This window comes from Dendrobates tinctorius, unplaced genomic scaffold, assembly GCF_039654945.1.
Source record: "Dendrobates tinctorius isolate UK_male_01 unplaced genomic scaffold, ASM3965494v1 ptg000028l, whole genome shotgun sequence".
Lineage (NCBI taxonomy): Eukaryota > Metazoa > Chordata > Amphibia > Anura > Dendrobatidae > Dendrobates > Dendrobates tinctorius.
The window spans coordinates 27,657,247-27,680,412 of NW_027361696.1; the positions used below are offsets into that span (position 1 = coordinate 27,657,247).

A 23,166-nucleotide genomic window follows, 5' to 3' on the forward strand; every position below is an offset into this window, starting at 1 on the left:
AGGACCAATATCTTGCTCCCACCTCTCCTTCGCACGTACAGGATGATTCAGAAGCACCAAATGCAGTATGTCCCTACAGTATATAAATGAGAAATCATCCCAGCTGTTCCTGTGGATTTTTCAATACGCCGTATAATCTTATTCTGTGGCATAGGTTTTCCTGCAATGTAAATACTTGTAAAATTCAGAATTCTGGATCCCAAATTCCATACGCAAATAAGTAAAATCTCTAATTCTATCTCCCTCCAATATATGTTCAATTCTACGTATCCCTCTTCGGGCCCAGCTCTCAAAACCCTCCAAGCGGCTGAGATTAGAAAGGGTAGGGGTATTCCATATAGAAGTATGTTGAGACACCCCTTTGCCCAAGAGATAAATGAATCCCCCAGCCCAAATGTATGTAGTACAGCCCAGAGAAATTCCCACTCAACAGAATCAAATGCCTTGGCTGCATCAAGAGAGCAGACCACCCTGTCTCCCGAGTTGTCGGCCGGTAATTGTAAATTAAGATATAACCATCGAATATTTGATCTGGAGGGCATAAATCCAGATTGATCTGTATGGATTAGGGAAGATATCACTCTGGTGGCTAATACTTTGGCAATAATTTTAACATCTGTAGGCATCAGGCATTAGGCAATAAAGGATCTTTGTCTGGTTTAAGGATAATTACAACTAGAGCCTCCTGCATTGATGGGGGTAGAGAACCAGTCCCAGCCACCCCCTGAAAGGTCTTAAGGAGCTGGGGAAGTAAAACATCTCCAAACTTTTTATAAATTTCCGCAGGTATGCCATCTGAACCCGGTGATTTATTATTGGGCATAGATACAACCGCATCTTATAATTCTTCCAAGTGTAATGGGCTATTTAAGTAAATCCTGTCCGTGTCTGAAAGTGTGGGCAATGAAATACCATCCATGTAAGACATTATTTGTTCTTTGTTAGATTGTAACTTAGAGCTGTAAAGCTCTTTATAAAATTCAGAGAAAATTGTTAAGATTTTGTCAGGACAATTAACCAATACTCCATTTTGATCCCTGAGTGCTCCAATAAATGAATTCCCCCTCTGTGCCCTAGAAATTACTGCTAAGAGGTGGCCTGCCTTCTCCCCTTCTTCAAAAAATCTGTGCTGTGAAAATAATATTTTGGTATTAGCTCTTTCTTTAATGTGAGAGTCATACCCCTTTTGTGCCTCCTTCTGGGGCGCCCGCCTGGGCAGTGGGGTACTCGGTAACAGGCCGGTATCTCAGAGGGAAGTGTCACAGTAGCGGTGACCCGGTCCGTGGCCCTGGGCGTCCATGTAAAAGGGGTGAAACGTGTGGCTGATTAAAGTTTATAAGTGGATGATACGTGACGCCACCTGTGGTGCTTGGCAATGAAGGGGTTAAGCCGACACTGCAGGCAGATCCTCTGGGACAGAAGGTATAAGGCAGCAAGATCTAATAGCTCCCCACAGGTAGAGCTGTAGTCCCAGGGCAGTAGAAATAGGTGTTGAGGAAGAGGGTGCAGTGTTAGGCACAGAGATGTAGCAGTGCTGAAGGGGTTGCAGGAAGAAGGCAATGACACAACAGGCTGCAATTTCCTTTACCTTTACTTTGCTTTGCAAGTGCAGTACAGGATCCAGATTACAGATGGAACAGAGGCTGGCCAGCCTGGAAGCAACTTAGGAATCTCTCTATGCAGATGGGTTGTGTAGTCTCCTTTCTAGCGCTTATTTGAGGTACATACAGTACTGAGTTACACTGAAGTTCCTCTTGCTTGCTCTCTTTTGGAACTCCCTCATATGGCATTTTACCATGATATATACAGTCATATGTTAAAGTTTGGGCAACCCTATTTCTGGATTCAAATGAGGTTTATTGTACTAACAGAAAATGTGCAATCTGCATTTAAACAAAATTTGACCGGTGCAAAAGTATGGGCACACTTATCATTTTCTTGATTTGAACACTCCTAACGACTTTTTACTGACTTCCTGAAGCACTAAATTGGTTTTGTAACCTCATTGAGCTTTGAACTTCATAGCCAGGTATATCAAATCATGAGAAAAGGTATTTAAAGTGGCCACTTCCTCAAAACAACTCTCAAATGATCTGAAAACAAAGATTATTCAACATAGCTTTTCAGGGGAAGGATACAAAAAGTTGTCTCAGAGATTTAACCTGTCAGTTTCCACTGTGAGGAACATAGTAAGGAAATGGAAGAACACAGGTACAGTTCTTGTTAAGCCCAGAAGTGGCAGGCCAAGAAAAATATCAGAAATGCAGAGAAGAAGAATGGTGAGAACAGTCAAGGACAATCCACAGACCACCTCCAAAGACCTGCAGCATCATCTTGCTGCAGATGGTGTCACTGTGCATCGGTCAACAATACAGCGCACTTTGCACAAGGAGAAGCTGTATGGGAGAGTGATGCGAAAGAAGCCGTTTCTGCAAGCACGCCACAAACAGAGTCGCCTGAGGTATGCAAAAGCACATTTGGACAAGCCAGTTACATTTTGGAAGAAGGTCCTGTGAACTGATGAAACAAAGATAGAGTTGTTTGGTCATACAAAAAGGCGTTATGCATGGAGGCTAAAAAACACAGCATTCCAAGAAAAACACTTGCTACCCACAGTAAAATTTGGTGGAGGTTCCATCATGCTTTGGGGCTGTGTGGCCAATGCCGGCACCGGGAATCTTGTTAAAGTTGAGGGTCGCATGGATTCAACTCAGTATCAGCAGATTCTTGACAATAATGTGCAAGAATCAGTGACGAAGTTGAAGTTACGCAGGGGATGGATATTTCAGCAAGACAATGATCCAAAACACCGCTCCAAATCTACTCAGGCATTCATGCAGAGGAACAATTACAATGTTCTGGAATGGCCATCCCAGTCTCCAGACATGAATATCATTGAACATCTGTGGGATGATTTGAAGCGGGCTGTCCATGCTCGGCGACAATCAAACTTAACTGAACTGGAATTGTTTTGTAAACAGGAATGGTCACAAATACCTTCATCCAGGAACTCATTAATAGCTACAGGAAGTGACTAGAGGCTGTTATTTTTGCAAAAGGAGGATCTACAAAATATTAATGTCACTTTTATGTTGAGGTGCCCATACTTTTGCGGTCAAATTTTGTTTAAATGCAGATTGCACATTTTCTGTTAGTACAATAAACCTCATTTGAATCCAGAAATATAACTGAGTCCATCAGTTATTAGATATATGAAACTGAAATAGCTGTTGCAAAAGCCAAAATTGTTATAAAGAAAAAAGGTTAACATTAATAGGGGTGCCCAAACTTTAACATATGACTGTATGTTTTATAGGGTGGTGTTTTTTGCTGGACCATGTCACAGTGCGTTGTAGTTTTACCGGTGCATCTGGATTTTTACCATCTGCTCTCTGTTTATGGTTATCACATGAAGTAAATAATTGTAGTCCTTTTTGTATTTAATAAAATATCTTTATATCTAATGAAAATATGCAGCTTTGTGGTTATGGGTTATAGGCTCCATTGTTGTTTGTGTATTTCTCAGTATGGCAGACAGCTGTAGCCTTCTTCTTCTGGCTCACACGTTGCTGTTGTGCCTCTGAGTCTTATGTGGGAACAGAGCATTTACAGCTTCCTATTCCTCCGGTCATCCAATTTATGCATCCTCCTTTTCCTCTTTAGGACTTGTTCTCCTGGTGACAAGGGGACTGCTGGTGCATGTTGATTGTAGTTCTTTTCTTGTTTTTGTGTCGCCTGAGCTAGACTCTTTTCTACGCACTCTTGTACTCTACGGTACTGTTGCTGCCGCTCTGTATCCCAGTCAGCATCTGGTGATGTCACTTCAGGTGTTAGGACTCCCATATCCAAATCAATAGGCAGCTTGCCAGGCCTCGCTCTCATTAGGTAGGCTGGAGTGCAGTTGGTGGAATTCACAGGAATGTGATTGTTGAGGTCTACCAGATCTGGCAACTTCTCTGGCCATATTCCTCTCCTCCAAAGGCAAGGTCTTCAGTAGATCGATCACCACCTGATTCATCTTTTCACACATGCCATTGGTCTGTGGATGGTACAACCGTACAAGTTACAGAATTCCTGGAACACTTCCGCCTCAAAGGCTGGACCTTGATCTGTAAGCACTCGCTTTGATCCTTGACAGGCACGACTACCAGGAATCTCGAGTAGTGGTCAACGATGGTAAGAGCATAAACGTAGCCTGAATGGCTTGGAACCAGCTTCACATGGTCCAGGGCGACCAACTCAAGTGGTTGTTTGGTTATTATTGGCTGCAAAGGAGCTCGCTGGCTGTTACGGTCCTTCCTGCGCAGGTTGCATTGTCCACAGTGGACTCCCGGCACCAATTTTCATTGGCCTTCCTCATACCAGCCCAGTAGAATCTCTCCCGGAGCAAGGACTCCAACTTCTTCCATCCGAAGTGTCCAGCTCTATTGTGGTATGCCTCCAAGACCATTGATGCCTCTCTCTTTGGGACTACCACTTGCCAGACCAACTCATGAGTGCGGGCATTGATACTCCTCCTACACAGCTTTCCCTCATAGATGAAAAGCCTGCCTCTTTCCTTCCACAACTGCTGGGTTTCTTCAGGAGCATCTGGATCTGGGCGTGAGTCAGCTTGTGACAGTAGCTCCTTTACCAGGCGGACTGCGGGGTCGCCATCCTGGGTTTCTGCCCAGTCATGATGAGGCAATGGATTTAGGGTGGCCTCTTTCATGATAGATCATCTGTTTCTCACTCCTTGGGCACGTTGGGCCGCAATTGGCCGGTGGAAGGCAGGTAATACTATTTCTTCGAGTGCCTCATGGTCTTCTCCTGCATCTGGCAGATTGGGCATTCTGGACAGCGCATCAGCATTGGCATTCTTGTGCCCCGCTCGGTACTTGATGGTAAATTCATAGTTAGACAGCCGGGCCATCCATTGCTGCTCCAGTGCGCCTAGCTTTGCAGTCTCCAAGTGAGTCAACGGGTTGTTGTCCGTGAAGACGGTAAACTTGGCTGAAGCTAGGTAATGCTTGAATCGTTCAGTCACAGCCCAGACTATGGTGAGGAACTCCAGTTTGAAGGAACTGTAGTTGTCAGGGTTCCTTTTAGTGGGACAAAGCTTCTTGCTGGTGTAGGAGATCACTCTTTCTTTGCCATTCTGTACCTGTGACAGTACTGCTCCCAGTCCCACGTTGCTGGCATCAGTATACAAAACAAATGATTGGTCATAATCTGGGTAGGCCAGCACTTCATCTCCTGTGAGAGCCATCTTCAGTCGAGTGAAGGACCTCTCCAATTCCTCATTCCATTCAAATGTAGGACTCTTCTTCCTTGCTTTCTTGGGCTGGCCCACCAGAAGATTTTGCATAGGCGTGGCTATCTCAGTGAAGCCTTTGATGAACCTTCGGTAGTAGCCTACCAACCTGAGGAATTGACGCACTTCATGGAGGTTGCTGGGATTCTGCCAGTCTCGGATGACAGTGACTTTGTCAGGATCTGGTGCCACTTCTTCTGCACTCACCACATGACTGAGGTACTGTACCTTGGGCTTCAGGAGGTGGCATTTGGATGGCTTCACCTTCAGGCTAAAGTTGGACAATGCTTCAAACACCTCAGCCAGGTGTTTCAGATGGTCTTCATAAGTCTTGGAGAAAACAATGACATCATCAAGGTACAGCAGGACTGTCTCAAAGTTCTTGTGTCCAAGACAGCACTCTATTAGCCAATGAAATGTCCCTGGGGCGGTGCAGGGCCCGAACGGCATGTAGTTGAACTCGCAGAGACCCATTGGTGTGGTAAACGCTGTTTTCTCCTTGTCTGCCTCTGCCACGCGAACCTGCCAATATCCACTAGTGAGATCTAAGGTGGAAAAATAGTTAGCAGTTTTAAGTGCAGCTAATGACTCTTCAATTCCGGTTAATGGGTAGGCATCCTTATGTGTAATGCTGTTAATTTTGCTGTAATCAACAATCAACACACATTCTCATGGTACCGTCTTTCTTTTTCACAAAGACTATTGGAGCTGCCCAGGGGCTACAACTGTCTCTGATCACCCCAGCCTCCTTCATTTTCCGCAGCATACTTTTGGCACGTTGATATTGTGTTGGGGGTATAGGCCGGTACCTTTCTTTAATGGGTGGATGATCTCCAGTGGGGATATGGTGTTGAACCCCTTTTGCCTTCCCAAAGTCTAGAGGGTGTTTACTGAATACCCGCTCATACTCATGAGTCACTCGGTAAACCCCACTCTTTTGGTATGAAGGGGTGGAGTCAGTTCCCACCTGCAGCTGCTGACACTACTCCTCCAGCTGCTTTACAGAGCCTTTGTCCTCCACCTGGTTGGATGAGACCAAGGGCTCTGCATCACATATTGCGTTGTTACTGACGGTAAGCAGCTTAGCAACTGTGGCATACCGAGGTATTGTGGCCTCCTCTTCCCCACAATTCAAGAGACGTACAGGCACTCTCCCTTTGCGGACATCGACTACCCCTCTGGCTGTCAGGACAGTGGGCCGGCTATCAGAGTACACTGGCTCTACCAATGCTTGGTAATCTTTTCCTCTGAGGTCTATGGCTGCCCGACACCAAATTAACATTTCACATCTGGGGGGTATCACAATGGAGAAAGGATCACTCACTCTGACGCTGCCAATTTCTCCGCCAGACAGTTCTACTTGCTGTCTTTGCATCAGGGCCTTGATCTCCTTCTGCACGACTCGTTGTTCACTGGAACCAGCAGTCTCAGCCACCTGTTGCAACAAAGCAATAACCTCGGCAAGACAATTTTCAATCACATTAGTACCTAAGGTCATCATTGCTCGTTTAAATGACAGAATCTTGAGATGTGGCCTGCCTTGCAGCAGCGACGACAGATGGGACGTCCATTATGGTCATAGCGATCGTTGTCTCTCCCTCGGCGTGGCGGGATCCTCTTCTTCCGTAGCCACAGGACATCCTCTGGACTGGAGGCCAGCTGGATCTTCTCCTTTGAGGACACCTGCATGGACTGCACAGTTTTGGCAAGTGCAGCCATACTTTTGGCAAGCTCTTGGACCTGAAGGCGCAGTTCTGTAGATGGATCATTATCCAGAGTCTGTGCATCAGCCCCCACAGGGCTGGGAGAGAAAGATGCTGCTTCTTGGTGGTATGTGATCGCTGGGCGCCTAGGGGGCACTGGAATGCTGACATTTGGTTCATGCAGTACCCGGATAGCCCTGTCTTTGAAGTTTGCAAAGTCTAGGTCAGGGTTTTGTAGGGCTATGATGCGCAGCTGTGCTCTGTGGGTACTGGATAGGAGTCCTTCAATAAACTGCTCCTTTAACAGTCTGTCTCTATCTTTCACACTGTCAGGGTCAATCTGCTTTATGGCTCGCAGCACCTCCTGCAGGTTAAGAGCATAGCACTGTCCTGCACTCTCTGCCTACACCCAAAGAATCTCATTTTTATTTCAGCTGCAGTGCGGGCATCAAAGGTGCTTCTTAGCTTAGCCAGGATCTTTTTAACAGTCTCTTCGTCAGTGTCCTGCCAGGCTTTTACTTCCCTTTGTGCCGCACCAGTTAGCTGCCCAATAAGGATGTTCACTTTTTGGTTTTCAGACAGAGGATACACCTCAAACAAACTGCACAGTCTCTCTTTAAATTCACTCAGAGTATGTGACTCCCTTGAGTACTGCGGTAATCAGGCCGCTCCTGGTATATAGGGCATGGACAGCGGCATTATGGGGACTGCTGCGGTGGGCACTGATTCTTGCGGTGCTCTGAAGGCAGCGCTGGCTGCTGGATTCTGCGGTGCCATTGGAGCCACATCTTCGCTGGCCCCTGCATCTTGCAGTGCTGTGGGGGGTGGCGTCCACCGCTGCATCTGCTCTTGTCTCAGACATTCTCCTCCCCCCTAGTTAATGTTTGGCCAGGCCCTGGGTTGCGCTGGCTTACCGGCTGCCACTCTGCAGGCTGGTTGATTGGGTGACACAGGCCTCTGCCCCTCACTTCCCGCGCGCTGGCCTCTTCCCACGCAGCACTTCACTTTTTTGTGCTTTTAGTCTGGCTCCACCCACGACGGCCCGCTTCTTTGGCTTCCCGCGTGCGCCAAGCAGCGGGGTAATGGTGGCAATTGCGCAAATAGTCTATGGCACACAACACAGTCTCTGGCACACAGGACCCGGGGGCACCGGGCTCCATAAATCCTGTTTGTGATGCCAAAATGGGTCGCCTGCCAGAGCAGTGGGGTACTCAGTAACAGGCCGGTATCTCAGAGGGAAGTGTCACAGTAGCAGTGACCCGGTCCGTGGCCCTGGGAGTCCATGTAAAAGGGGTGAAGCATGGCTGATTAAAGTTTATAAGTGGATGATACGTGACGCCACCTGTGGTGCTCGGCAATGAAGGGGTTAAGCCGACGCTGCAGGCAGATCCTCTGGGACAGGTGGTATAAGGCAGCAAGATGTAATAGCTCCCCACAGGTAGAGCTGTAGTCCCAGGGCAGTAGAAGTACGTGTTCAGGATTAGGGTGCAGTGTTGGGCACAGAGATGTAGCAGTGCTGAAGGGGTTGCAGGAAGAAGGCAATGACACAATAGGGTGCAATTTCCTTTACCTTTACTTTGCTGTGCAAGTGCAGTCCAGGATCCAGATTACAGATGGAACAGAGGCTGTCCAGCCTGGAAGCAACTTAGGAATCTCTCTATGCAGATGGGTTGTGTAGTCTCCTTTCTAGCGCTTATTTGAGGTACATACAGTACTGAGTTACACTGAAGTTCCTCTTGCTTGCTCTCTTTTGGAACTCCCTCGTATAGCAGACAGCTGTAGCCTTCTTCTTCTGGCTCACACGTTGCTGTTGTGCCTCCGAGTCTTATGTGGAAACAGAGCATTTACAGCTTCCTAATCCTCTGGTTTCTGCTGCAGGAACATCAGTATCCATACAACCTTGGAGACCGGACTCCAGATCATGCGCTACAGCTAGAAGTGAGCCCGAACTCTGCTCAATCTTCCAGCTCCTCTCCTCACGTCCACACACGTTTCCCTCCTCACACGAACTAACTAATTTCCCCTTCCTGGCCTCCAGAGAGCAGCCCTTCTCCCAGTTTTGGTTCAGAGCTCGCTCTGCTGGCCCGGAGTGGGAACTGTGCTGTGTGTTGTATTTAACTGATAGAGAGACCCTTCATTGCTTCCAAGCATGACATCACACTCCCTAGGAGGAAGGTAATGCCACTGTGGCGACCATACTCCTGGGGGCGCCACACTTCCACTCCAACAAATCTCGTAATTTCCCTGTAGATATGTATTTATGCTCTGCCGCCTGGACACGTTCCCTAAGAAATACTCCAAACTGAATAGATTTAGTCTTGGACCTGCTGACCCCCTGAACTAAAGTCCCCCTCAAACAGGCTTTCATAGCATCCCATATCATATTAAGCGATACTTCACCAGTATCATTTTCACGAAAATAATGTTTGAGGGCAAGCGAGGTCGGCTCTATGTCTACAATCTGTAACCAAAAAGGGTTGAATGACCACAAATTATGAGAAAGACTCAAACCTGGTAGGAGGTTAAGACTAGTTAGTATGGGAGAGTGATCAGATAGTATTCTGGGTAAGTATGCAATTATGTCCATCATGTGCAATATTTCTTCCGAACCCAGGACCAAGTCTATTCTAGATAGAGTATTATGCGTTTTAGAATAGCACGAGAACTGCTTTGACTCTCCACAGATCTAACAATGAGAGCTCTGCCACCATCTCCCCAAATCTAGAAATAGGGTGATGTTGTAGGCTTGCATCCGCATTGTGCTTATCCAGATATGGGTGAACGATGTTATTAAAATCCCCCATGCACATCACCGGAACCCCTGGGGTCCTTCCAATAATACCAGCTATAATATTCATGACAGTATTATTAAAAGGGGGAGGAATATGTACTATTATCAATAACAATTCCGTATTAAAAACTTTACAGTGAATACATACATATCTACCGTCTTGATTTATTGTAGATGCAATCAATATAAAAGGGATAGACCTATGGACCAAAATACTGACTCCTCTAGAATAACCCGAATATGTTGAGTGATATCCAGAGCTCATCCATGCACGAGTCAAGAATGATATTTTATCTTGTTCCAGATGAGTCTCCTGTAGGCACACTATTGCAGGAAAATGGGGTCTAATATAATCCATAACTGCCACCCTTTTAGTAGCATCCCCCAGACCGCGAACATTCCATAAAAGAAAGTTGACTTTACCCATCATTACAGTGAGACAGATAAATGGAATAAACAAATATGACTATCAGGTGGATTCCACCTGTTCTGGCATCTGAGAGCAGCACTAAGATCAGCAGCACATAAAAGTTATGAAAAAGAAAAACCTCAGTTAGAACAGCCACTACCATACCCCTTCCCACCCTTACCCACCCTGCAAACTGCAACCGCAACATGACAAAAAAGTCAATGTAAGAGCACCAGTTCATCCTGAAGCCGAAGAATGAAGCCAAGCCTACAGCTCTGAAAACGGAAAATGAAGTAATATGAAATTTAAAGAGATCCACCGGGACTGAATAATGGATAACAAAGTGGACAATCCACTGGGTCATAGTGGTTATGTTATAGTGACGATGGCCGAACTAATGATCCTAGATGACACATGCCATAACAAATATATTTCAGCATCGCTGTTCTTGTCTAAGCCGTTGCTGATTCGTGTCCAGCCGATGTGAAGCATCTTTACGATTTTCAAAACAGAATGTTTCATTCCAAGCTACGACTCTGAGCCTAGCCGGATACAGAATAGAGTATGAAACTTGGAGGTTCCTCAGGCGCCTTTTCACATTCGTAAATTGAGCTCTCCATTTGGATATTTCAACGGAGTAATCAGGAAAAAATGATATTCTGTGGCCATCTACCATTATAGAATCTTTATTTCTGGCCGCCCACAGGTCTTTGTAGTGGAGTAATTTCATTAAAACTGGCCTTGGGGGAGCTCCCGGTGGAAGGGGTCTGGTAGGAACCCTATGGGCTCGTTCCACAGCATAAAGTGGGGACAGGACCTCAGCATCAAAAATTTGGTGAATCCATTTCTCAAAGAATTCAGTGGGATTAGTTCCTTCTGTTATCTCCGGCACTCCAATAACTCTTACATTATTTCTTCTTAGTCTGTTTTCCAAGTCATCAACAGAGCTGACAGCTGCTGCTCGTGTCTGAGGGAAACTTGCGATATCTGTGGTACTTTATCCTCAAGGTCAGTAATCCTCCCTTCTGATGCTGCCATGCGATCATTAACTTCCTGGAGGCCCTGCCTCATGCCAGAGATTTCCTCTTTAATTTGACCTATTTGAGTACTGATGGATGACATGGCAGTGCCATAATGATTTGCGGCAGTTAGGATGTCCTCCAGTGTAGGCTCTGTACTCTGTTGGAATGTGGCTGAGATTGCAGGATTGTCCTGTGTACAGGTATGCAGTGGATGGGAGCTAGCACTACTCCCCCCATTCTCTCTAATGGCATCTTAGGAGTTAACCTGAGTGGAGTCAGATTTCTCCTGCAGCTGTTTATATGGGGCCTGGAAGCTCTTCTCTGATCCCCTGGCTACTCTGCCAGCCTCTCCACTGCATGTAAGGCTGCAGCCCTGCCTGCTTGGATACCTGTAGTAGACTCTGCAGCGCCAGCTTGGAAGGCTTCTGGTTTTCCCGCCGCTGCCACCTTTGACTTTTTATTTGCTCCTCCGTCCACAAAACCGTCTTCTGTGGGTACCAATGCAAGCAGGATAATCTTGGAAGTTATGAGGCTGTAAATCAACGCTGTTATGGCCCAGTGGAGTTAAGGATAAGCTATAGTTCCCAGAGCGCTTCCTCCCTATGTCTGCTCTCATCCTCAGCCAGGCCACGCCCCCATAAGCGTGCCACCTAAAATCCTTTGTTAATCTTCAGATTTCATCATGCCTTACACACAGTCAAGGTCCCCAGTGCCAGAAGCAGCAAAGCAACCCCAAAACATCTGTGAACCTCCACCATATTTGACTGTATGTACTGTGTTTTTTTATTTGTATTCCTCATTCTGCTTTTGTAAACAGTATAATGCTGTGATTTACCAAAAACCTGTATTTTCTTCTCATCTGTTCACAAGATACTTTCCCATAAGGATTTTGGCTTACTCACGTACATTTTGGCAAACTTCATTCTAGCTTTTTAATGTCTGTGTCAGTAGTAGGGTCCTCCAGGATCTCCTGGTATAGCGTTTCATTTAATTCACATGTGGACAGATAGTTTGTGCTGACACTGATGCCCCATGAGTCTGCAGAACTTGCATTTCTTTGGAACTTAGTTGGACCTGCTTATCCAAAATTCAGACTATCCTGCGTTGTAACCTTTCATCAATTGTTATCTGACGTCCACGTCCAGGGAGATTAGCTACAGTGCCATGGGTTATAAGCTTCTTGATTATTTTGTGCACCATGGAAAAAGGAACATCAAGATCTCTGGTGATGGACTTGTAAACTTGAGATTGTTGATATTTTTCAACAATATTCATTCTCAAGTTTTAAGACAGTTCTCTTCTCCTCTTTATGTTCTCAATGCTTAGTGTGGCACACATAGACACACAATGGAAACATTGAGTCAACTTCTCCCCATTTTATCTGGTTTCAGGTGTGATTTTCATATTGGCCATACCTGTTACTTGCCACAGGTGAGTTTCAATGGGTATCACATGCTTAAAACAAAGTTATTTACCTACAATTTAAGAAAGGTGCTAACAATTTTGTCTGGATCATTTTTGTGATTTTGTGAGAAATTATGTTCAACTTGCCTTTTTTTCTCTGTTTTTGTGCTGCTCCAATACACACAAAGGAAATAAACTTGAGTATAACAAAACATGTGTCATTGCAATAATTTTATGGGAAATACTTCATTTTCTTGAACAATTTCAAGGATGCTAACACTTTTGGCCATGAATGTATAACAACTACTTGGTGTCCACAAATTGGCACATATAGCATAGACATCTCATTACATAGTATCAACAAATCAAGTGGTGCCTCATTTTTACTGCAAAACAATGCTTTGTACTAAGGAGGAGTAACACCCCTGAAGAGATGTCTGCAGGTGGATGATGGACTTAGATAATGTCCCTTGATATTCCAAGGCTTGTTAAAGGGTCAGACATTAATTTTAAGGGAAGAAGCCAATTTTGAGCTAACAATTTATATTCTAATACTGGCATTTATTTCTAGATTGTGTAATATATTAAACATGTGCCCCACTTTACAAACTCGAGTCTTTGGTGCAGATTATGACACCACCAACAATTGAATTGTCCCTTTATATGGATGTCTTCTATTTTCATACTGTGATCCAAAAAGTTTATGAGTAACTTAGAAAATATCAGTGACCTCAGCTGGGTGACAGTGAGCATGAAAAAAGTAAAACAAAAAAAAAAAAAAAAACCCTAATCTGTAACTTTTGCATTTCCACAGTTCTGCCATGTCTGAGCCAGAGACCACCAATATGTTCAGGTAAGGAGAATTTATTCAGGAAATAATGCATGAACTTGGGGAACACACATACCATGCACATACACTGCATACTGCACACACAGACCTAAATAAATATACGTATATAGATACACACAGATATACACCATGCTCACTTACATGCACTCCTTACAAATATGTATATACACACACATGTACATAGACACATAGAATATATGCTTTACATACATACACACACATATAAATGTAAAAAAAAACTTCCTTCTTACCCCCAATGGGGTTGGGCTTTGCTGTCCTTTCTCATCCTCAGGTCATCTACCAGAGGCCTGGGAGTTTGAGGTTTCTGCACAGGATCTTAGTTGTTCTCAGCATTGCGCTTTTCTGGACAGAGAGCTCAGATGTTGCTCTTGGGATCTGTGGTAGTCATTCTTCCAACTTAGGGGGTCACTGCTCCAAGTGCTCCTATCACCACTGGAATCACTGCTGCCTTCACCTTCCACATCTTCTCGAGTTCTCCTTTGAGGCCATGGTATTTCTCCAGCTACTCATATTCCTTCTTTCTGATGTTGCTGTCACTTGGCACTGCCACATCTATTATCATTGCTGTCTTCTGATCCTTGTCTACTATGACAATGTCTAGTTGGTTAGCCCTCACCTGCTTATCCGTCTGGATCTTGAAGTCCCACAGGATTTTAGCCCTTTCATTCTTCACCACTTTTACTGGGGTCTCCCACCTGGACTTAGGGGGACTTAGCCCATATGCTGTGCAGATGTTCCTGCATACAATTCCTGCTATGTGGTTGTGGCGTTCAGTATACGCTGTTCCTGTTTGCATTTTGCATCCTGCCACTATGTGTTGGATGGTTTCTGAGGTTTCGTTGCATAGTCTGCACCTTGAGTCTTGTCTTTTGTGGTAGATTCCTGCTTCTATGGATCTTGTCCTTAGTGCTTGCTCTTGTGCCGCTATGATTAATGCCTCTGTGCTGTCTCAGAGTCCAGCTTTCTCCAGCCATTGCTAGGGTTTTTCTGTGTCAGCCACCTCCATTATCTGTTGATGGTACATCCTATGCAGCGTCTTGTCTTGCCATGGCGCGTCATGTTCCTGTTCCTCCTTCCAGATCTGTTGTTGCTGCTGCATCTCATCTTTTGGTGCCATTTTTCAAATGTATTCCTGGATACACCTTGTTTCATCCGTGATGGTGGATTGGATGCTTATCAAGCCATGACCACCCTCCATTCTGGTGGTATACAATCTTTGGGTGCTAAACTTAGAGCGGAGACCTCCATGCATTGTGAGGAGCATTTGTGTCTTCACATCTGCAGCTTCCATCTCTTCTTTTGGCCAGCACACTATGCCGGCAGGGTATCTGATAACTGGTAGGGCATATGTATTGATGGCGCAAATTTTATTCTTCCCAATGAACTAGCTCTTCAAGACCTGTCTTACCCTTTGATGGTATTTGGATGTTGCTGCTTTCCTTGCCTCCTCATCGTGGTTACCGTATCCCTATGGGATGCTGAGGTACTTGTAGCATGTGTGTATATCTGCTATGTGCCCTGCTGGTAATTCCACTCCATAGGTCTTGACTATCTTGCCTCTCTTTATTACCAACTGGCCGCACTTCTCCAGTCCGTAGGACATCCCGATGTCTTCACTGTAGATCCTCGTCAGGTGGATCAGTGAATTGATGTCTAGTTTGTTTTTCGCATACAGCTTGAGGTCATCCATGTAGAGGAGGTGGCTGATGGTGCTTCCACTCTTGAACTTGTATCAATAGCCATACTCTGTAATTATCTGACTGAGGGGGTTCAAGCCTAGGCAGAACAGCAATGGGGACAGTTCATCACCTTGGTATATGCTGCATTTGATGGTCACTTGTGCTAGTTGTCTTGAGTTGACTTTCAATGGTGTTCTCCATAGCCCCATTGAGTTTCTGAATGCAGATGGGTTACTTTCAATCTTCCATTGAAAGGCCTGGAACTAGAGGAAAGGGAATGGCCAGTCCCACCTAGCTCTTGCAGTCATTCCTAAAACCTGGCCCTAAAATCCGTGCCCATTAAGGAATCTCTCAGCACTATATGTGCTCTCTGGGTTTCAAATCATTGAGGCTAGGCACCTCGGTGACACATTATCTCTAACCAGGACTTATCCAGCCATACAACATATTTTTATCTCTACAGAAACACAGTTATATTGAACATGCATAAGGGTATAAACACCTCAACAATATTGGTTGTCTCCATAAACCAAATTTTATGCTGAAGCACAATAGGGAAGATATGTTTTTATTTAACTGGAAAATGTCACGTGGACCCATCCTGTGTGACGCGACTCGCAGGCCGGTAACTATAAACAACAAGACGCGGCACGTGGTACAGTCCTGTGTGACACGGCCCGCAGGCCAGTAACTAAAACAACAAGACAAGGGGAAGGGAAAACAGTTACAATGGTGGGCCCTGCGATAGGGAAAGGGGACGTGGAGACCTCCTGCACTCCCCTGAGTCAGTGTCCCTAACACTCCTGACGTTCCCTATGCTGGTTCTGCACCTGGTGCCGCTCAGGATACCTGTCACCCTAGCACACCCTACACCTATCCCTTGCTAGGGAGCTGGGTGGCACAGACACTGGACCCACCGCTGTACTAATACACACGAAGAGAAAACACAAACAGGGAAACACCACTTAGCTTTACTCTGTTGCACTTGCTCCTGGCAACAGAGTCCACCACCAGAATACAGCTCTCCTCCTGAAACGCTGCCACCAAGCTCTGTCAGAGCTGCAAGGAAATCCCCTATGACTCCTTCCACACCAGGGCTAAGCCAGTGCTGCAAGGAACGTTCTCCAGCTCCTTTCTCCACCAAGGATGGTTGAAATGAATACTATCACCAACGGTGATTGCAACACCTGTGACTCTTTTATAGCAGAGCCAGCAATCACACCTGCATTATAAACATGTGCAATTAACTAAAGAAACAGAGTGCAATGACGCTCACCACCACTGGGGAGCAAATTTAGAACAAAAGACACCACAGTGCGATAATCCTAATGGCCACTGGGGGCAAAAATCAAACCTAAGCACAGAAAAAAAAGTTTACCTGTGCTTTATATCAGTCCTGATCTAGCATGGATCATGACAGAAAATTATTGTAGGAAAATTGTGAAGAGTAGCTCATACGGTGTAAGAATAAACAAACAAAAGAAATGAAGTTGAAATTATAAAAAAAAAGTCACAAAGACTGTAAAGTAGAAATCTTTGCAGTGCTTATTTTGCAACTTTTTTAGTTTCCTCTTTTCTCAAAACTTGTGATGGCAAATTTGACCCTTTTTCTAACTCTACAGGTCTTTATTGCTTACCGCACAGTACTCTCAGAAATGGATATTGTGATGAAATCTGTGAAGCTCCCAAGCAGCCGTGTCTTGAAAAGAGAACTCAGAACTGCTTTTGTGACAGTGGATTTGTCCGAGATCCCAATTCGGGTCAATGTATTTTGAAGGATCAATGTCCATATTAAATATCTGACACAATAAAGGGCACAGCTGTGTCCTGAGATACAATTATTATCTGTTTCTGTGATCTCACACTTTTCTAGAAAAGTAAATTAGAATTAAATGGGAATGAAAACAAAAATTAAAAATTAAATCTTCTCTGATCATAAAACTCGCACCCCCCCCCAAAAAAAAAAAATCTTATTGAAATCATTCATTGTTCATCGAGGTAATCGGCAGCCTGTTAACTCTGAAGATTAACGTGAAATGAGTGTGATTATGATCTTTTGTTTGTGATAATCCTTCATGGTAGATGAACCTTTGTGCTCCTAGCTGTCTATTACAGAAAAATAATGTGGCCGAATTTCTGCTGTAGCGAGTTACCTTACAGCCAGGTACAGGAAAAATGGAATGGAGGTACCACTACACCAAAACTAGTTGAGACATTTAAGGTGCTTAACAACTATGGACTAAGAAAAATAAACCTGGATCTCAGAATGTGGTGACACAAAAATGATTTTTATCGCATAAAACATGTTTTTTTATTCAATCAAACCAATTAAATGGAAATGAGTGAATCAACTTGATGAGAAACAAGTTGGCATTGATTTTTTGGGAATTAATTGAACTTGACAAATTTTAACAATTTGCGATCACATTAGCATGAATCCCATCAATTGTCCATTGCCATTTTATACATTGCATGACGTTGGTATTGTCAAGTTGCTCCCAGCCGGGGGAGGCGGGACCCACCCACAACCCCGCACCCCCCACCCAAACACAAATTAATCCCATACGCCGCAACATAAAACCAAAGGCCAAAGGTTTCTTTTGGAATTTATACGGCCACAGCAGCCTTTTATTAAACAAACAACATTAACAATAAAGTATTATAAATAACATAGATACAGTAACTTGACCCCGGAGGAGTCCTTGAAGCCACAAGATCTAGGTGAATCGACCCCAAAATGCTGTGGACAGAACCCCACATATTACTCCCAGCCGTTACCCCACAGGCTCGGGAGCACCAACCACCGACACGTCTGTCCACTAGGCAACTAGGGGATCCGCACTCTTTACGGAACTCCCCATCCACCTTTCACCAGATCACCACCACCAACTTATAAACAGAGGAGACCCTATACAGTGAATCTCCAAAAACCAAATTTCCAAACGACTCCAAGGACTCCCCCCCCTTTCAAAAACCGCCACAACGAGGGACCTTGAACACCTCAAGGGCCCGAGACCCCCCGAACACGCCAAGCAATGGCCCGCTCAATGCCTTCCTGAAGACCAAGAGTCCAAATATCGGAGCCGACCCCGTTCAAATGGACCCCATCCGCCAACCAAAAATCACCTTCACCCCTTTCAAGATCAAAGTGACGCACAGCCACACCCCCGTTTCTTACCACAAAGGAAGACACCGCCCTGTTAACTTTAATCCTGGCCTTGTTGACCTTTACCAGGGACCTCATGGAACGCCACCTCCTGCGTGGAACTATTTCGGACCACACAATGGTGACCCCCCCGATATAACAAACACAACCGCAAACAATCCTGCTTGATGTCCTTTATAAGTTCCCGAAAAGGCCTCACCGCCAAATCATTGCCCCCCACATGAAGAACAAGAATGTCCGGTGCGCGATCCAACTGGGCACACACGTGAATTTCCTGTAAAACCCTCCGCCATTCCATCCCCCAGAAGCCGAGCCACCGCACCACCGCCGTGCTCCTGGGGAAGCCCAGTTGTCTGCCTTCATGTCGAACATCAGCTCTCAAAGCTCCCCAATGAACGAAGGAGTGCCCAAAAATCCAAACAGCAAAGGTTCGACACCTGAAACAAAAAAGGATGAGTGCTAACAACACAAATGACGACTAAGGCCTAACGTAACTCCGATATCGGTCAGACTTCCAACCACCAATGCGCCATATAGCAGCCGGATCCAAACCCCCCACTGCCGCTTCCGTCGCCGCCCCTATCCTGAAAGAATGAGGAGCAAAGCGAGAGTCATCCAGGCCCAGCCACCGAACGGACTTCTTAAAAACGGCACCAAACTGATATCTGGACAAACTACCGCTGTCAAGATGACACAAGAGAGACCCAGACAAGCTGGGATGCAAGTCCCAAAAATTCCTCAAGCACTGAACAGGGCACATTGCAGAACCAGGCACCTTCCCCAACACCACCCAGCGACCTCTTCCCGACTGATCCGTCTTGGAACGTCGCAACCAAAATTCAACCCCGCCCGAAGTCAATACAACATCCCTGGCCAATAACCCCCCTGCCAATTTCTTACTGGAAGAAACAAGTTCACCAACACGTAAAGCCCCAAAAAAATGCGAACGAAAAAGCCAAGCGAAACAACAAGACCTCGTAACGCGTAGAACATACGGACTCCAGCGTGAGATCCAATTGCTCCAATAAATTGAAGGATACCGGCCTCCTCAAATCCCCCTTGCTTCGGCCCCGACGAAAACCCTTCGCCGCCTGTTTGACTAAAAACGTCTTTGTCAAATCTTGACAACCACGCAAGTGAAAACCAAAGGACAGGCTGACCAAAATGCGAGAAACTTTTGCACACGACCAACCCTCGACGGAGCCGCGCCCCAACCAGGCCAACAACATCCCTTCTTGATCCTGCCCAAAACCATCGACCAGACCAGCTGCAACAACTTCCTCCCACATCCGCCACACTGCCTGGTAAGCCTCCCAAGTTTTAGGCGCCAAGGAAGCTTCGATCAGCGACTCTGCGGCCCGTAAGCCAGGTTCCACAATTCCTCGGGACAAGCTAAACCCTCGACCTCCGCTTCTGGCGCCAACGAGCGGAAACGATCCCACTGCGAACGAGAGAGAGAGTCAGCTATGTCGTTCTTGGCTCCAGGAACATGAGACGCAGTCACATGTGCATTCAAGGACAAGCATAGCAAAACCAACTGTTGCAACACTCGAACGACTGGAGGCGACGACGCGGTAAGACCGTTAATCGCACTCACAATGCCCATGTTGTCACAATTGAAACGGAAGCGCCGATCGCGAAACTCGGACCCCCACAAATGAACGGCCACAAGGATCGGAAAAATCTCCAACAACGTAATGTTACGCACCAAACCGATCGCGAACCACTCATCGGGCCAACGAGACGCGCACCACTGTCCTCTGAAGTAAGCACCGAAGCCTACACCGCCAGCAGCATCCGTGAACAATTCCAAGACATCATTCCCAACGACGTCTGACATCACCAAAGAGCGGCCATTGTAGCCGACCAAAAAAGACTCCCATACCGCCAAATCAGCCCTGAGATCCGACGACAATCTGATGAAATGATGGGGGGCCTGAATCCCTGCAGTAGCGCTGGCCAGCCTACGTGAAAAAACTCGCCCCATCGGCATCACCCGACACGCAAAATTCAACTTCCCCAGCACTGACTGGAGGTCACGCAACGATATCTTCTTCAAACGACGCGCACGAACCACTTCCGCCCGCAAATCCACCAACTTATCCTCAGGTAGCCTGAACTCCCACGCAACAGTATCAATCACAATCCCCAGAAAACGCAGGCACATAGCGGGGCCCTCTGTTTTACCGGGCGCCAACGGCACGCCAAATCGCTCAGCAACCCATTCAATAGCCTGGAGAATTCTCTGACAACGCAATGAATCTGCGGGACCGACGCACAGACGCAAGTAATGGATAACTGAGTCCCAACCGGAAACCTCCCGAACGAACCACTCCAGAAAAGAACTAAATGCCTCAAAATATGCGCAGGACAATGAGCAACCCATTGGCAAGCACCTGTCCACGAAAAACTTGCCGTCCCAAATACAACCCAGCAGCCTCATGCTGTTCGGATGAACCGGTAATAAGCGAAACGCAGCTTCAATGTCGGTCTTAGCCAGAAGCGCCCCCCGACCACAGCTCCGCACCCACCGAGCAGCCTCATCAAACGACGAGTAGACCACTGAACAAATCTCCGGATCAATCCCATCACTGACCGACCTCCCACGAGGAAACGACAAGTGCTGAATAAGCCCACCCAAGCCGCCAACGGAGTTGTCGCAAGAAAACCCCGCTCCAAGCGCGACAACAAATTCCGCACGTCCCCTAACATGTTAACTACACCCCCTCCAACCCCAGTACCATCCGCCGGGGAACCCACACCCGCCAAAGAGGAAGACAAAACAGTAGACATAGAGGCATACTCACCGGGCTGCGAGGGGGCTGTGGGCCCTCCAGCCGAACGACCAGGATCCGCGGATGAATGTCCACCTGTTCTTGTAGCGAAGCTGGCGCCGCTGGACTGGCGCTGACGCTGAGGACTCTCTCCCGGAGGATCAGGGGTGCAGGACCCGAAACCCGGGGTGGATCCCGCTAGCCAATCTCCTGGCGACCACGCTGCCTGGGTCGCCGCGTCATGGGTCCTGGATCCCCCACCATCTGACCCTGCTGTAACGGCCCCCGGTGATGACGCATGTGGCCCCAGAGCGCGCCACCTGCCGCCGTCTGATGGGGTGGAAGCCACAGGCCCTGCCGCTCTGCAGGCTGCTGCATCCCTGCTGCAGGACCTCCTGTCATGCCGCCCCGCGTGAGAGGCAGACCACGGTGCGGGCACCCCCCCGCCGCAGTCCCCCGACCCCCCAAAAGTCCCCCTCCCGGTGAGGGGTGAGGTGCTGGGCCCTGCCGCCTGGCAGGCCGCCGTCCCGGGGCTGCCCGACCGCGAACCGGAGGAGAGAGCAGGCTGTGACGCTGGAGCGCCGTCACCACAGCCCCCCCGATGCCTGTGTGGAGCTGCGCCGCCCTGCGCGTGTCCGCCCCGCCCCCTGCAGAGAGCGAGCCGCAGGGCCTCGCCGGGCTTGCGGATTCCTCCCAAGCCGGGGCCCGCTATTGCGGGGAGCGCGTGGCGCCCGGCTTGGAGGGTCCCGGGAGGGGCTCCTACGCCATCGGGAGGCCCGGGGAGCCGAGTCAGGGGAGAGCCGCTCGGGAAGCCTCACCCTTCTGGTCCGTAGCTCTCTCCTCCCCGGCTGTGTCGCCTGCACGGTGGTCCCAGGCGAGATAGAGGCCAGCTGCGCCGCCAAACAGCCAGGAGGCTGCGACATGGATGCCTGCCGGAGACACTCCAAGGCCCGATCCACGGCCGACATGGTGGCTGGTGACAAGCTGCAGGTAAGAGCGGGAACAGAGAGGGAGGAAGGCCCACTGCACCCCCTTTTAAATGTGCAACGCTCCCATTCCCCGAAGACGCTCCCCCCACCCTCACCTTCCAACCCCCCGTCATGTTTGGCCTCCGCCCACGCCTCTTCTGTAGGGGAGGGGGAGGCTCAGCTCCGGCCATTGCTGAAGATTAGATCAGCCAGAGAAGGACCACATGACTTCAGGCTTCACCATATTACCATGTAACCATCACATCACATTGTATAATGCAGTCAATCATGAGGGACTGTCATAGCCTGTATAGAAAACAAAGCACGAAATGCAGCAGCCGTTTTACTGCCTCAGTTGCCAATTGCCATTTTATACCTTGCAGAAGATTAGATCAGCCAGGGAAGGACCACATGGCCTGAGGCTTCACCATAGTACCATGTAACCATAATATCACATTTATAGTGCAGCCAATCATGAGGGACTGTCAAAGCCTGTATAAAAACCAAAGCAAGAAATGGAGCAGACGTTTTATCTCCTCAATTAATCATGGCTATTTTACACATTGCAGATCATCACATCAGCCAGAGAAGGACCAAAAAACTTCAGGCTTCACCATAATACCATGCAACTGTGGCTCCATCAGGAGCATGGCCGCCACAGTGGCTTTGCCTTCCTCCAGGGAGGGTAATGCCAGGCTTGGAGGCAATGACGGGTCCCTCTCGCAGTCAATCTATGCATGCAACACAGTTCCACTCCAGGCCAGCAGGGGGAGTTCTGAACCGGAATTAAGGGGAGGAGTGCTCGCTGAGGGCCAAGAGGAAGGAGTGGTGAGTTAGTCTGCGGAGGGTGAAGTGTGCAGACGTGTGGAAGGAGCGCTGAGATAGAGCTGAGAGGAAAAGCTCATCTCCCTGGTCTCCACGGCTGTATGGATGGACACTGATGGTCCTACGACACCAGAGGAGTAGAAGGCTGTAAATGCAATACTCCCATCTAAGACTTGAGGGAACAACAGCAACACGGATAGTGAGCCGGGACTTAGGAGTGAGGAGTCCCTGGAACAGGCTACAGTTGTCTGCCGTACAAGT

At 47.3% G+C, this 23,166-nt stretch overlaps 2 long non-coding RNA genes across 3 annotated transcripts in view; one reads left to right on the forward strand and one right to left on the reverse strand.

Annotated features, from left to right (window-relative positions):
- The window catches only part of LOC141085247 (uncharacterized), a 34,614-nt gene extending 17,604 nt beyond the window's left edge, over window positions 1-17,010 (forward strand). For both annotated transcript variants that reach the window (XR_012231244.1, XR_012231243.1), the window contains 2 exons: window positions 13,437-13,475; window positions 16,795-17,010. This is a non-coding gene — a long non-coding RNA (uncharacterized lncRNA). The remainder of the gene's footprint in view (window positions 1-13,436; window positions 13,476-16,794) is intronic.
- Window positions 1-23,166, reverse strand: part of LOC141085248 (uncharacterized) — a 314,427-nt gene that overhangs the window by 282,785 nt on the left and 8,476 nt on the right. The window lies entirely within an intron of this gene.